The following is a 14,835-nucleotide window of genomic DNA, read 5'->3' as shown; positions in this document are numbered from 1 at the left end:
TGTTGCATTATTTCCATTTATCTTACTGAGTATTAGAACTCACCCATATCCAATCCCCCCTTAGATGTAGATTAGGAAACAAATTATGGTTCACCCTGTTTAGATTCCCTTCAAGAGGAATAGTTTGGAGCAGACTTTGTATTTTGTTTTAAACTTTGAGGCTAGTTTTTCTAATTATGCTATCTAATATTTTGTATTCTAAAAGGTAGATAGCATGATTGCCTCAGGATACAGTCTTTTGTAAATTTTGTATGGAATCTATACTTCTACTGTAATGTAAATATCTATTTTATGTTTGCTCATTTGGACGTTGGTGCCCTGTTCGGCATGAGGACGTCACATTTCTTTTCTTTCTTTTCGTTTATACACAATGGAGCAAGGATAGACGCATTATTGTAGTATATGTAAAAATTCAGTCTAGTTAGGATGAAGATGAAGCTAGCTAGCTCCTTAATTTTTTTTATATTTTTGGATAAAATTTAATAGATATGGATACGATCTTTGTATCTTGGAATTAAAATTTGGGATAGTGGCATTAACAGGTAGTGTTTTCCTAAAAGAAAGTCCCACTATAATCATAACATCTAAAACAATTAATATTTTGATTAATATAAATATTATACATGTATCTGGCAAAATACGTTAAATTAAGTCATAAATCGACTTCTAACTAATTAATAGATATGTAGAATAATCTATTTTTGTTCTCTATATTTTGTAGAACAAAAAAATTACACTCACACATATACTACCAATTTAGAGTTTTGGTGAGAAGTACATGTGTACACTGGCTACTAGCTCCTTTAAGTAATTTAGAGAGTATCTTGTATAATTTACTAAATATGTGATATTAATACGATTGCTTAGGTAGCAAGTAAAATAAGTATTATTTTATATATATATACAGAAGTATATTGATGTGTTCGATTTTAAAAAAAAATTTATATCCTTTTTACTTAAATTTAGAATAACTTTTGAATTAATTTTGAGTTAAAAGTCATTTAATGAAAAAAATTCTTGATGCAAGTTTCCTGAAGGAAATAGAAAAAAAGACTAAAAATAGAAGAAGAAAAGAGAAAAAATGGAGTAGTTCTGAAGAGCAAAAAGAAAGCAACTTCGAAGAGGAGAAAGGAAGTAATTCTAAACAAGAAGAATGAGCAGCTCTGAAGAAGAAAAATGAAGTAGTTCTAAAGAGGAAAAAGGAAGCATCTCTGAAGAAGAAAAATGAGCAGCTTTAAAAAAGAAAAAAGGAGGTAGCTGAAAGTGAAAAAGGGAGGCGTGCAAAACCCTATCTCCTATTTTTCTACCGCCCAAAAAAAGAACCATGTCAATAATGTTAAAAGGGGAGCATAGGTGAACCCATATCTGGTGGGGAGCTAACGTGAACAAAAATCTAGTGAGAAAAAAGAAGCGGCCTTGGAGCTGAGCAGTGGAGGAAAATTTGAGGAAAATTAAGCAAGTAATTTATTTTTATTTTTACTTTTATTTTTTTGCTTTCAAATTGTAGATTTTTGGGATGAAAATTTTCGTGATTTTTTAACAAACTCGTGTTAAAATTAATAATTATTATAAAAAGTTAGTAGTTATTAATTAATAAACCTAGCTAATACTGGGAGAAAAACCAAAAGTACATTAAGTTTATTCGATCATTGCAAACTAGATTAAATTAATTGTGAAATTAAAACTCGGATATACCTAAGATTCAGGTGAAATCAATTACTCTGATGGGTTTACACCGATAGTTTTTATTAATTTAATTATTTTGCTTTGATTAAATTATTATTAAATTTTGATTTCTAGACAATAATATAATTTCTACAATTCTGGTACTTGATACACAATCCCTATAGGACGATACTCTACTTATCACTTTATTATTTGAACGATTTTGTGCACTTGCGAATTCGCTCATCGTATGTATAATCTTTAACTGGTTTTAATTATTTATATGTATACCATTATGCAATTTGCAGAATATCATACTTATCTTAAAGGTTGGAATCAGTAATGCATAATCAATTGTTTCCTTCTAATTATTTTTTGGACATGGTTGCGCCTTTTTCTTTTTCTTCTCAATCTACATTATGGTGATCGGATATATTGTTTAATGGTACTTTTATTGTGTTTAAAATGGTTAATTACTATTGTTAAATTATATTTCATTTTGAAAAAAGAAATTTATCTGAAAGACTAATATGGAGTGTCAAGAAGAAGGCATATATATTAGTACCAGGCTAGTATCATTTTTTTATTGAAAGAGAGATAACACTTTTATATTTTTACTGCATTAAATTGGCAGGAAATATATGTTTGATTTCTTTAAGAATTTTACGGTTATTACAAAAATCAATACAAAAGTTTTCATATATATTACTTTTATTATACAATTTTAAAATTGGATCAAACTAAACTTTCCTTAACAATATGATTGGTATTTGTTCTATTCATGAGAGATTTTAGATTCAAATTGTGCATTTTTGTAGATTATCTTTTAGAGATTGTGTCATCTAATTAATAAAATGTATGAATTGTGACTAAAAAATCTAAATCCTAACTTTCAATTCTATATTTTAAAAGTAATATTTTTTTGAAAAATAATATACCGTTTATCAATAAAAAGTAGATTTATAAAACCAACCATAATGAATGCTTATATAGCAAAATCAACCACTAGCATCATCTAAAATACATGAAATCTTGGAGCATAAAATAATTGGAAAAAAAAAGGCATAAATAAAGACAACATAGTATAAACACTACATTACACATCTAAAACAACTTTCTATGTGTATGTGTGATGATGTTTAACAACAATATGAAAGGGTTTTTCGAGACACCTACATGTCTAAACTAGTAGACATAGAATTGATTAACTTTGGTTGTGCATGAATTTCATATTGTATGTATAGAAGCTCCACGGATCATGCCTATATGAGTTAATGAATACCTAATAGATTCTGAGAATTGGAACAAGTGTTCCTCTGGCTATATATGCACTAAAAAGAAAAAAGAAATAACAAAAAGCATGTATATCACCCACACCCACCAAAGATCTCCAATCTTTTACCAATATCCTTTCAAACCCATTCGTTCATCTCTTCTACCCAGCTTTCTTGCTCCCTCTTACTCATTCACAGATACTTGAAAATAGTGCATATCTGCTAGAGCTTTACAACTCTGTAAATTCCTATTAACACCTCATCCCACACCACAACGACGAGTCAACTTGTTTTCCCTCTATCGCAAACATCACCATCTCAACACAACCTCCCATACATCTTTCATATTACACATCTTTGGTATCACGTAGAATTTGGTTAATAATACATGAAGCTACCTATTAGCTAACAACTCATTAGTGATATATGAAGCTACCTATAATTAATCATTTTTATGAAAATGCTTGAAATTTTATCGACTAGAACTAGCAAATATGATCCAATAATACAATAATTTATTAAGAATATACTATTACCACGAATATAAATTCTTATCTCATCATTGATTTTTTTTTCCATCGAGATAAAATCTTAATCACGATGCATTTTCTTGTTCCTGAATGGGCTTCTTCCATTTTTTATTCAATTTTTTTAGGTTTAGACTCTACTCTGAGTAAAGATCTGCCAGATTTAGATTTGCACATATAGGATAAATCAACCCAATACCGCGTCTTTTTCTACGACTTCCTTTTTTTTTTCAATTCATTTCTTTCATGTCTTCCATCAAATATTCAACATATTAATCATATCATTCTTATTCGACTGATTAACAGTTGAGATCGCTCTTATTTAGAATTTATTTCTAAATAGAGTCGTTTATGATATAAGTGGTAATCATCGATATATTACCAATTTGGTTTTTGCTAAATGGAGCCTGGATACTTCATTTTATTGGTCCAACCAAGTCAACTATAAATCATTCTAATTGATAATATTAATCTGAATTCCCCCCCCCCCCTCCCAAAATGGATCTAATGTATTATTCTAGAATTTTTTGTGCATTTATGGTGTAAATGTGTATTTAATTGTCACTTAATTTTTTCTTTGTAAAATTATATACATAATATGCCTCTAAATAGTGGTATCTTAATAATAAAATATAATTTTCTATTCCCACAAGATAACATGGTATTGGAGTTGTTAATATATCTAGAAGAATTTAGATAGCTAAGATATGAATAAATTGTGTTTTCCATCCAAAAATAATGAATAGGGGTGAGTTTGATAGAAAATAAATAATGATAGATGGTTGAGAAGAACATTATGGAGCAAGAGGAAATGCGAACATGGTTGGATTGAGTCCTGAAAAGGATGAGGGAGAAGTTTTATCAAAATATGGCTCTGATAGCCATAACTATATTAAAAATATAAATTGCACAATATTTATTACTTATGTGTATGATTCACACTTTTAACCTAAGTAGACTTAAAGCTTAAAAGATGTATTAGAATATAAATAATTAATTGAGTTATTTCCTATTAGTTTAAACTTTTAAGATAAAGGTTTCATTTATAATTTAATGATTGTACTATTTTTAGTAGTCATTCTAATCCTCCTATGAATAGGGGCTTGTGTCGTCTCAAAATTTCTACTTTGACGAGGCTAATTCATAGGTAGTTTTGAGTTGATGCATGCAACTGATTCTAGCAGCATCTCTGGTGGTTTCTCCATGTTGATATTCTTTCATGCACTTAATTTATTGTTCGGCTTTTCAAGCTTCATGATTAGCTTGACTACCAACTGTATATATGATGCATATGAGCCTTTTTGCCTCCTCACAGTGGCAAGATAAGGTTGTTATGCAGTTCTTTTATAGTGTCTTTAATTCCGCATGACTTTAATTAATCCTCAGGTGTGACCTTTGCTTCTTTGTAACTATGTTTTCACTATTTTATTAGCCTTGTTTTTCTATCTATATACGTGACTTTTAAGCTATGAAATTTTTTTCAATAAAGTTCTCCTTTTATACACTTTTTTGAAAAAAAAAAAATTTGTTCTTCTTGCACAAGATTATTATTTTTTAAATAATAAATTTAATACAAATATAATTTATCTCAGGCTAAAAAAATAAATTTGTCATATACAAAAGAAAATGAAAAAAGTGATATCGGAAGTCCTAGAGGACATATTTTTAAATGTTGGATTACCTGTAGGGTTGCTTTACATGCGAAGCTCCCTCGATTTGGGATGCATCAATTACCCTTAACTTCCTTAACTGGAAGATTCAAGATGTTATATTTAGGAAATATAATTTAAAAGTATCTTCTTATAAATAGTTTGCGTTATAAGTTTTAGCTATTCATTACTATTTTACATAATTAATGAAGTATATATATATATGTTTATTATTATAGCACTTTTAAATTTTCTAATTATCATGAACTTTTTTAAAAAGTAAGATAACCTTTATTTATCAAAGAAAATAGCCATTTAACATCAACTTAATCTTTATTCGTCGTATTATATTACTCTGTTAGTTCATTTTATACAGAACACTGTTAATTAATTCCAGACAATTAGTTCTTTGTTGGTGAAGTAACCTAAAATTTTCTTTGGGGGTAAATCTTTTTAAGGGTTTGGTTGTAGGTTAAGTATCACATATTTTTTCTTAATTAAAAGATATTTTATTAATAAAATGGCAGTCTCATGTCCTTTTTCTCTTTGAATAATAAAAAATAATTTTGTCAACAAGGATAGTTCCTTCTTTTTTAAAGAGAGAATTACAAGAAAACACAAAATTGCCACACTTTGGAAAATGAAAAGCACAATTTAAGAATAAAATTATATGATAATATAGGTAATTTAAAATAGAAGCTAAACATGAAAAGAGCATATTCTTAAAACATCTGTTATATGATCCCCCGTCATAGCCTCATACAGATACATCAAAAGGTAAGTTACATTTCAACAAAGAATTCTTTCATGAGTTAGATATAATTGTTTAAGCTTTAGCTATATATATATATATGCATATACGTACTTATACTAAAATTTTTATGTTTTTAACTTTCTTATTTCTAAAATAATTTATTTTTATTTATCATGTAACAATTAACTATTTCGACATTTTAGAAATTGTAAGAAGAAGTGAATGGCAGAATATTGGAGCTTATGTACGTTTGAGATAGTCAATTGATGAAGATTGCCAAAGCTTAAAACACTACCCAATCTTCTAAATATCTAATAAAGCATGTAGTCACTTATCAAAACTGAACTAATCATCCTCTCTATTTCATCATCAACTCGAGTAAAGAGATGTATTTCCTATTTGAACAAATACCAACTCCTATTTCTCATATTTGTTCGATGACAGCCCAAAAAATTAAAATTTTCACGTAATACTATAAAATAAAAAACAAAGTTAGAAGAAAAAAGCATGCCTCCTTACACAACTTTCTCTTCAGCGTGGTGAATTGATAAGCTAAGTAAGAAACAAATTTGAAAAATATCAACAGTCTTGACATTAAAACTACTGAATATTATTTCACTTATAGTTAAACTCAACTTCAAGCTTAGAGACTTCAATAACTTGGTGAATTAATAAGCCTAAGTAGGTATAGAATCTCTAAAGCATCCAGATTTAATTGGATCTAGACCTTTAGAAGACAAGTATTGGTGATTTTAGTGAGTAATATAGCTTTTATGACAGCTTTACCTAGGATTTTGGACTAGTGGTGAATCAGGAGATGATAGTTGCTAAGGAGTGATTTAAGGTGAATTGTATTTATCTTAGAGTATCAAATTGAATAGGAGGATTTTTTATTAGTTTTGACTATTTCTTTAGCCTTCTAGATGGGTTTACAACGCTGTAACATTGGTTCTAACTAGTCAATGAAAGAGGCTATTTAGTGGGTATGTATAGGTACCATTAGAACTCAATGCTGGTTTACATTGATTATTCTATTTGTTTGTTTAACTATTGAATCGCTGTTAAAAGTTACACATGCAGTTCTTACTTTTCTACTTATGTTATTGTATGATGCTCAATTTGACACTTTTCAAGTTTTTACTTTTTCTTATAGGAGATAATTGAAGCTAATAGAGGGTAAATTAATGAGAATGTTGAATATGGTCATTTTCTTTGATTTCTAACTTATACCTAAGAGAATGAGTAGATATTTAGAGTTGTCTATGGTTATAACAGGTTCACTGAGCTGGTGAATTAACGTGGCATCAAGCTTGCATCAAGGATCTAATACATGGAGTTTTTTCTTTGAAGAAAAGAAAATGAAGGGGATTGGTGGTAGTTAAGGCTATAGGAGGACTATGAAAATTATCAGTATATATATTTAACTTTTCTTGTCTACTTGTACAAGATCTTAATATAAATGTAGATATAGAGAATGAAATGTAATATGTTCTTGCATGTATATATGTGTATTGTTAATTTTGATTTGCAGGCCTTGTGAAGATCGAAGAAGATACTAGGCAATTCTTTGGCTACTTTAAAACTTTGTTGTGACTTGGGAACTAATTATTAGTGTGTCCATATTAGAAGAGTATAAAAACAAATAAAAGATTACATATGAAATGTTTGCAAATCATTATAATTAGCTAGAGAGCAAATCGTATATATATATATATATATATGCATAAAGTGAGTCAAAAGAAAAGGTGCGCATATATAATTGTGGTACGATGATGGTAATCCAGGAAGTGCTTATGAATCCGGTTCCTTGCGTGCGGCAAATTTATTGTATATATAAAAATAAATATTTCTGTAACTATTTCGGCACATTGTGGGCTTGAGTTCCAAATCCACATATTTGGAACAAAAATGAATCTCCCTAAAAGTTGAGTTAGGCAGGCGGTAAAAAAGGAGAGCAATTATATATGAAGGTATATATATATATATATATATTACACTTTTTTGAATGTTGAATACTGGATGCAGAATCTTTTATTTAAATCATTAATTGTATATAGAAGAAAATATATACACACACAAAATATTTTAGTGCATCAAACCATATGTATAGTATACAATTTGAAATAATTTCTTCCCATATCTATATTGATGGAAACTAGGTTAATATGCCAAAGGATTCATTAAATAATTAGGGAGCTAATTAGTTTAATTATAATAGTTTTTGTTTGAATTGATCTATATGTAAATTAATTATATATATGTTACATAATTCATTAGAATTGCAATATATATGATTATATAATTCATAAACGAAAAATTTAATTATATGACATGATACGACAAGACCATCAAAAGTTGTGTTTTTCTTGTTGATATTTTTCTTTCTATTGATATTTACCTACACATCATAAAAATTTAGATGCTCACCCTTCCAAACACATATACAAACATCTCAATATATATTTACCTACCTCAACATGTATTCCTTCCATCGCTACCTTATATATTACATGTATATATACACATATATGTATATATCAACCGGATTAGACAAAAAACATCTGGCCCGTACTTGGTTTATAGTTAATTTGCTCGACATGCAAACTTTAATTTGTAAGATTTCAAAATTTTCCATGCAGAACATAATTACTAATTACACTCCAACAGTATTCTAATACCATAAAAACTTAGTTATGATATATATACATAGATATATATTGCGATTAATATTTGTTCTTGTGTTGTGAAATATATAAGCCAATTTAGTTGAATAAAAATCATATAAACAATATAATGATCAAACCAGTAAAAATAGAGAAAAGACATGAGAGGGTAAAAACAAATATATATTGTAGAAATTTAGCATTAAAAAAAACTATTATTTTTATTTAGATTTGATAGAGTAATAACGAGGACTCAAAGTACAAAACAAGAGATAATTCTAATTTAATCAAATACATTTCTCATATTTATCATAAATACAAACATTAACAGATTCAAAAAAAACATTTTAATGTCACAAAATCCCCTATTAATTTACAAGGTAATGGTATATTAATCTGTTGTATTTTTTTGAGTTCAGCTATTAGTTCAACAACTTTCTAACTAATACCATTGACTTTTAAAAGTATAAATTTAAATTATTATTAGTACGTAACGTGAACTCCGATATAAAAAAAAATATCTATGATTTTTGTATTCTTTTAAAAAAAGAATTAAAAAATAAAATGGCGGTAACTGTAAGACATCAAGACATGCAATTAAGTTGGATTAGAAGGTGATGGCCATATTAATTGATGGTTAAGAGATAATATTTGTGAGTGTGGTTGCCATGTATAATTGACTTCAAGTGTGAATGCATGCTGGGAATAATGTAGATAGAGTAGGTAGATGCGTGCATTACAGTGAAGCAATAGCTTTTAATTAAAAGAGATGGCCACAATAGAATAATTTTATATAAGTACAGCCTTGCAACAATTTACTGATTATATTTTTTTAATTACATTACCTTAAATCAAAAGATTTTTCCATATCCCCTATTAAAGACATAATATTTTTGGAGATAATTTGGACATTCCACTTGCAGTTTTAGAATACACCACATCTTACCTTATGTAACGGCCCCAGAAATTTAAAAGGAAATGCATATAATAATTTGAGTGCGGAAGTGAAATAAAGGTTAAGGTTAACATCCCTTACACGATAACTTAAAAGTACTAAACATCTACTAGCAGCCTTCTTGCGGATCGGGCTCGGGCTCGAGAACTAGGTCCTCCTGATCTGAAATGGTTAAATAAGGGGTGAGTTACACTAGCCCAGTAAGGACATCACACTATATTGCCGGCACAGAAGCAAAGGTTGGTAGAAAATAAAAAACAACCAATGGAGCACTAAATTTTAAACCAATACATTCATTAAAAGTAAAACCATTTACTCTTTTTTTTACCATTGGGGAATCTGTGAAAATAACCTATAAAGATAATAACATCATACAGATCATAACTTCATGCACAATCAGTAACATAGGACATATCATAAATTCATATTCATTAACAATAACTAATCATCACCATTTCTCGTTTCACCAGCCTACTAGTATCCATGGGGATCCATAGGGGGTGTCTCCGCTACACGTGAACTCTTTCCCTTAACAATCTCAATTCCAGGGCCGTCTCCATACCCCGTTCGATATGAGCGCCAAGACATTAAACCTCAATACCCCATCCGGTATGAGGGTGAAGTCGGCCATCCCCATACCCCGTCCGGTATGAGACAACGTTCACAGTAGGGTTCCCATTGAACTCAGTCCGTCCACCATCTCCCAGGATATCTAGTGAGGCTGTCACCTTATCTGTTTATTAGATCACATCTCCTTCTTGTTTCTCCTTAATCTCCGTTACCAAATTAAACATAATCACATAAACAGTGAACATGCACCTGGTAATACAATCATATCTTAAATCCCAAAATCACACAGTGATCAAGTAAGACAGTAGTACATGCATTTAAAACTCTAAACCAGATACCATCATGCCTTTACAAAAGGAATCCACATAAATCCACAGCAATCCATAATTAATTATGCATATTTATCTAACTTGTACAAATTTATTCAAACTTCACATCTATGATAGGAAATAGGGTGAGGGGTCTTTACCTGATTCGACACTGAAAACTAAATGGTTACTGCACCTACGGGCGGTCCCTTGGTTCCCTAAATTTTCCTTCAGGAACTGGAACGCGCTAAAGGTACCTACAAATGTCCCAAATAAACCCAAAAATCAGTCCCAGGGCCTACTCGGCCAATTTTGTAAATCCAGCACGGTGACTCTACCGTGCTTCGGCGATGGCGCCGATGGCTGTGGTGGTGACCCACCTCGGATTGGCTATTTTCGGCCATTTTTGGTCGAATTCAGCAAAACTTGCATCAATTCCTGCGAGAAAACACACTTAGGGCCCTCGGTGGGCTAAAAAAACATAAAAAACTAAAACTCATCAGCGGTGGGGCTCTCTGGTGAGGCGGCGGGTGGTAGCGGTCGGCTCCCGACGGTTGGGCTGTCTTCCTCGACGAGGGGCTCTGGCAGTTAGGGTTAGGGTTTGAGTGCGAATGGAGTTATTTACACCCGTCCGCTTTTGATCTGGGCCGTCCATCGCTTTTGATCTGGACTGTCCGATCGTGATTAAATAGAGAGTGAATCTCGATCGTACATCGCGATTCAATATGGGCCATCCGTACGCGATGCAATCTGAGCCGTCATGCGCAATGCAATCTGGGCCGTCCGTGCGTGTTTTCAATCTAGGCTTTCCGTGCGTGCGGGAATGGATCTCAACCATTCGATCACGCACATGCGGATTGCCCATGTGGCCCCGCTTGGCCTCCCACGTTAGCGTCTCTGCCACCTGTCGCGTCCTGGTTGGTCGGGGCTGTTGACCGGGCATTTGACGTGGCGTAACTTTTATAAATTGTGTTTTGACCTCCGTTTTCTGATTTTTCTTTAAAAAATACCCCCATAACCCAAATTTTCACCCTTTTTCCCCAAAATTATTTTCAAATTAATCCTTAACAAATTTTAACCCTTTTTTTAAATAAATTAAAACAAATTAAATAAATAAACAATTATATTAAAAAATAAAAAAAAATAAAAAAATTTTATTGGGTGTTACACCTTACATGGTATATTCTTCTATATTAAAACACTTCGCCCCCATTCCTTGCTAATGGCTACTCAACCATTGTGTCATTTTATATATACCCCCTCCCGCCCCTTGGGCACACATGACAAAATACCATGACTAGAAAGAAGGTTAAGCTTGCTTATATCACTAACAACTCTGCAAGAAAAGCCACATTCAAGAAAAGGAAGAAGGGGCTAATGAAGAAAATGAGTGATCTTAGCACTCTTTGCGATGTCAAAGTGTAACACCCAATTATTTTTTTTATTTTTATTTTATTTTATTTTTATTATTTCTATATAAATATAAATATGTATTAATTGAATTGAATTAAATTTATTTTATTTTAATTTTATTAAATGAAAATAATAGTAATAATAATAATAAAAAGGGTAAAAAAATAATTGAGGATTTAATATGAAAAAATTTTTGGGGAAGAAGGATGAAAATTTTAGTTCTGGGGGTATTTTTGAAAGAAAAATCAGAAAACGGGGTCAAAACACAATTTAGAAAAGTTACGCCATGTCAGCTGCCCGGTCAGCAGTCCTGACCAACCAGGACGCGCCAGGTGGCAAAGACACTAACACTGGAGGCCACGCGGGGGGAGCCGCATTGGTGATCCACATGCGCAGGATCGAACGGTTGAGATCCATTCCTGTGCGCACAAACGACCCAGATTAAATTGCGATGAACGGTCCAGATTCACTCCCTATTTAATCACGATCGGATGGTCTAGATTAAAAGTGATGGACGGCCCAGATCAAAAGTGGATGGGTATAAATAACTCCATTCGCACCTAAACCCTAACCCTAGCTGCTAGAGCCCCTCGTCGGAGAAAACAGCGCAGTCACCACCCGCCTTCACACTAGAGCAATTTTTGACCGCCAGATGAGGTAAAAATTCTACCTTTTACTCAGAATTTGATTTCAAAACTACCCACGGCCAAATCGAAGTGAACAAATTGGCCAATTGGCCGAAAAATGCCGTTGAAGCTCAGCGGCACCGCAGCGGGGTGTTTTAGTTTTTGCCTCCGATGAGGGCCTTCCTGATTCCCGTTCGATGTGATTTTTTCATCATTGTGATCATCATTTCCTCCTCTATAGGTTGACCGGAGCAAAACACCCAACTGCAACGTGAGCCGGAGGATCCACCGCACCAGAATGCCACACTGTAGGTGAGTTTCAGTTTTTTACATTTTTTTGGCCCACCGAGGGCCCTAAGTGTGTTTTCTCACAAGAACCGATGCAAGTTTGGCTGAATTCAGCCGAATAAACCAAAAATAGCCAACCCGAGGCTGATCGCCGCTGCGGGCGATGGCGCCGTCGCCGGAGCACGGCGAAGCCACCGTGCCGGATTTCAAAAATTTGTCGAGTAGGCCCTGGGACTTATTTTGGGTTATTTGGGACATTTGTAAGTACTGTAAGTATGTTTTAGTTCCCGAAGAAAAATTTAGGGAACCCAGGGACTGCCCATAGGCGCAATAACCATTTAGCTTTTCGGTGTCAAATTAAGAAAGGACCCCTCACCCTATTTCCTATCATAGATGTGAAGTTTGAATAAATAATAATGCGGTCTTTTGTACAGGTTAGATAAATATGCATAATTAATTAAGGTTGCTAATGGAGCCAGAACTGGACATTATTCTCTGTCGATTCCTGCTTGATTTATTTTACAAATTAAATGCATTATGGTATCTGCTTTATCTATTCTATGGTTTTAAATGCATGTATTACTGTCTTACTTGACCACTGTGTGATTTTGGAATTTAAGATATGATTGTATTACCGGGTGCATGTTTATTGTTTATGTGATTATGTTTAACTTGGTAACGGGGACTAAGGGAAAACAGATAAGGTGACAGCCTCACTAGATATCCTGGGAGATGGTGGACGGACTGGGTTCATAGGGAACCCTACCGTGAACGTAGTCTCATACCGGATGGGGTATGGAGACTTGGTCAATTAGCGCTTATATCGGATGGGGTATGGGGACGGCCAGCTTCACCCTCATACCGGACGAGGTATTGAGGTTTAATGTCTTGGAACTCATACTGGACGGGGTATGGGGATGGCCCTGCAATTAAGATTGTTAAGGAGAATGGTTCACGTGTAGCGAGGACACCCTTATGGATCCCCATGGATACTAGTAGGCTGGTGAAAATGAGAAACGGTGATAATCACTTATTGTTAATGAATACGGATTTATGATATGTTTTATGTTACTGATTATGCATGAAATTGTGATCTGTATAATATTACTGCTTCTAAAATTTGTTTCCATCAATTCCCCGATGGTAAGAAAAAGGGTAAATGGTTTTATTGTAAGTAAATGTAATGGTTTAAATCAACTGCTCCATTGGTTGTTTTGATTTTCTACCAACCTTTGCTTCTGTGATGGTGATATAGTGTGATGTCCTTACTGGGCTAGTGTAGCTCATTCCTTATTTAACTATTTCAGATCAAGAGAACCTGGTTCCCAAGCCCGATCCACAAGAAGACTGCGAGTAGATGCTAGATGCTTTATAGTTTCCTCAATTTTTCTTATTTCTCGTATTTTTTTCAGAGAACTTATTCCGTGATTTTGTATAGTACTTTTAAGTTATTGTGTAAGGGATGTTAAGCTAAATCTTTTATTTCACTTCCGCACTCAGATTATTATAAGTATTTGCTATTGAATTTCCGAGACCGTTACATAAAGCCTGTACAATCATTTATAGCCCTTATGACTCGCAACCAGATGTTTGGCCTTCCCCTCTAGGAGCCCAAAATGTGCTTGCTGACTTTAAGAGGATGCCCGAGATGGAGCAGAGCAAGAAGATGGTGAATCAGGAGAGCTTCCTGTACCAGAGGATCACTAAAGCAATCGACCAACTGAAGAAGAAGCGCAATGATACTCGAGAAAATGAGATAACAGATATCATGTTCCAAAGTCCTACTAGGAAGTCCCTCTACCAACTCAACTTTATTAATCTATACGATTTGGGTTGGCTCATCGAACAACACCTCAAAGAAATCCAAAAGAGCATGGAAACACTCAGCAAGTCACCTTAGCCTCAGGAGGCAATAGACAAAGGAGTGATGAAGGGTCCTGATGAGACTTTCATCAAATCGAAGAGGATTCTACAGTGCAGACGCTGCCAGAATAATGGATTGGTATGGTCCAGTGTGTTTAATTACTCTTAGAAATTGAGAATTATGATATCTGATTTTGAATTTTTTTGGGTGTTATTGAGGATGTACTTTAAATAACAAATTAAATTCCACCATAGAGATATGTTGTTAGTTTCTTAGTCG

At 32.8% G+C, this 14,835-nt stretch overlaps 1 pseudogene; it reads left to right on the top strand.

Annotated features, from left to right (window-relative positions):
- The first annotated feature begins 11,658 nt into the window (after positions 1–11,658).
- LOC148239678 (agamous-like MADS-box protein AGL80 pseudogene) lies at positions 11,659–14,592 on the top strand (annotated as a pseudogene).
- Positions 14,593–14,835: the final 243 nt, after the last annotated feature.

The sequence above is a fragment of the Carica papaya genome, unplaced genomic scaffold, assembly GCF_054855325.1.
Source record: "Carica papaya isolate Zhongbai unplaced genomic scaffold, ASM5485532v1 h2tg000022l, whole genome shotgun sequence".
NCBI classification, from domain to species: Eukaryota; Viridiplantae; Streptophyta; class Magnoliopsida; order Brassicales; family Caricaceae; genus Carica; species Carica papaya.
The sequence above is the reverse complement of the archived record's forward strand: the minus strand, read 5'-3'. Positions and strand labels throughout refer to the sequence as shown.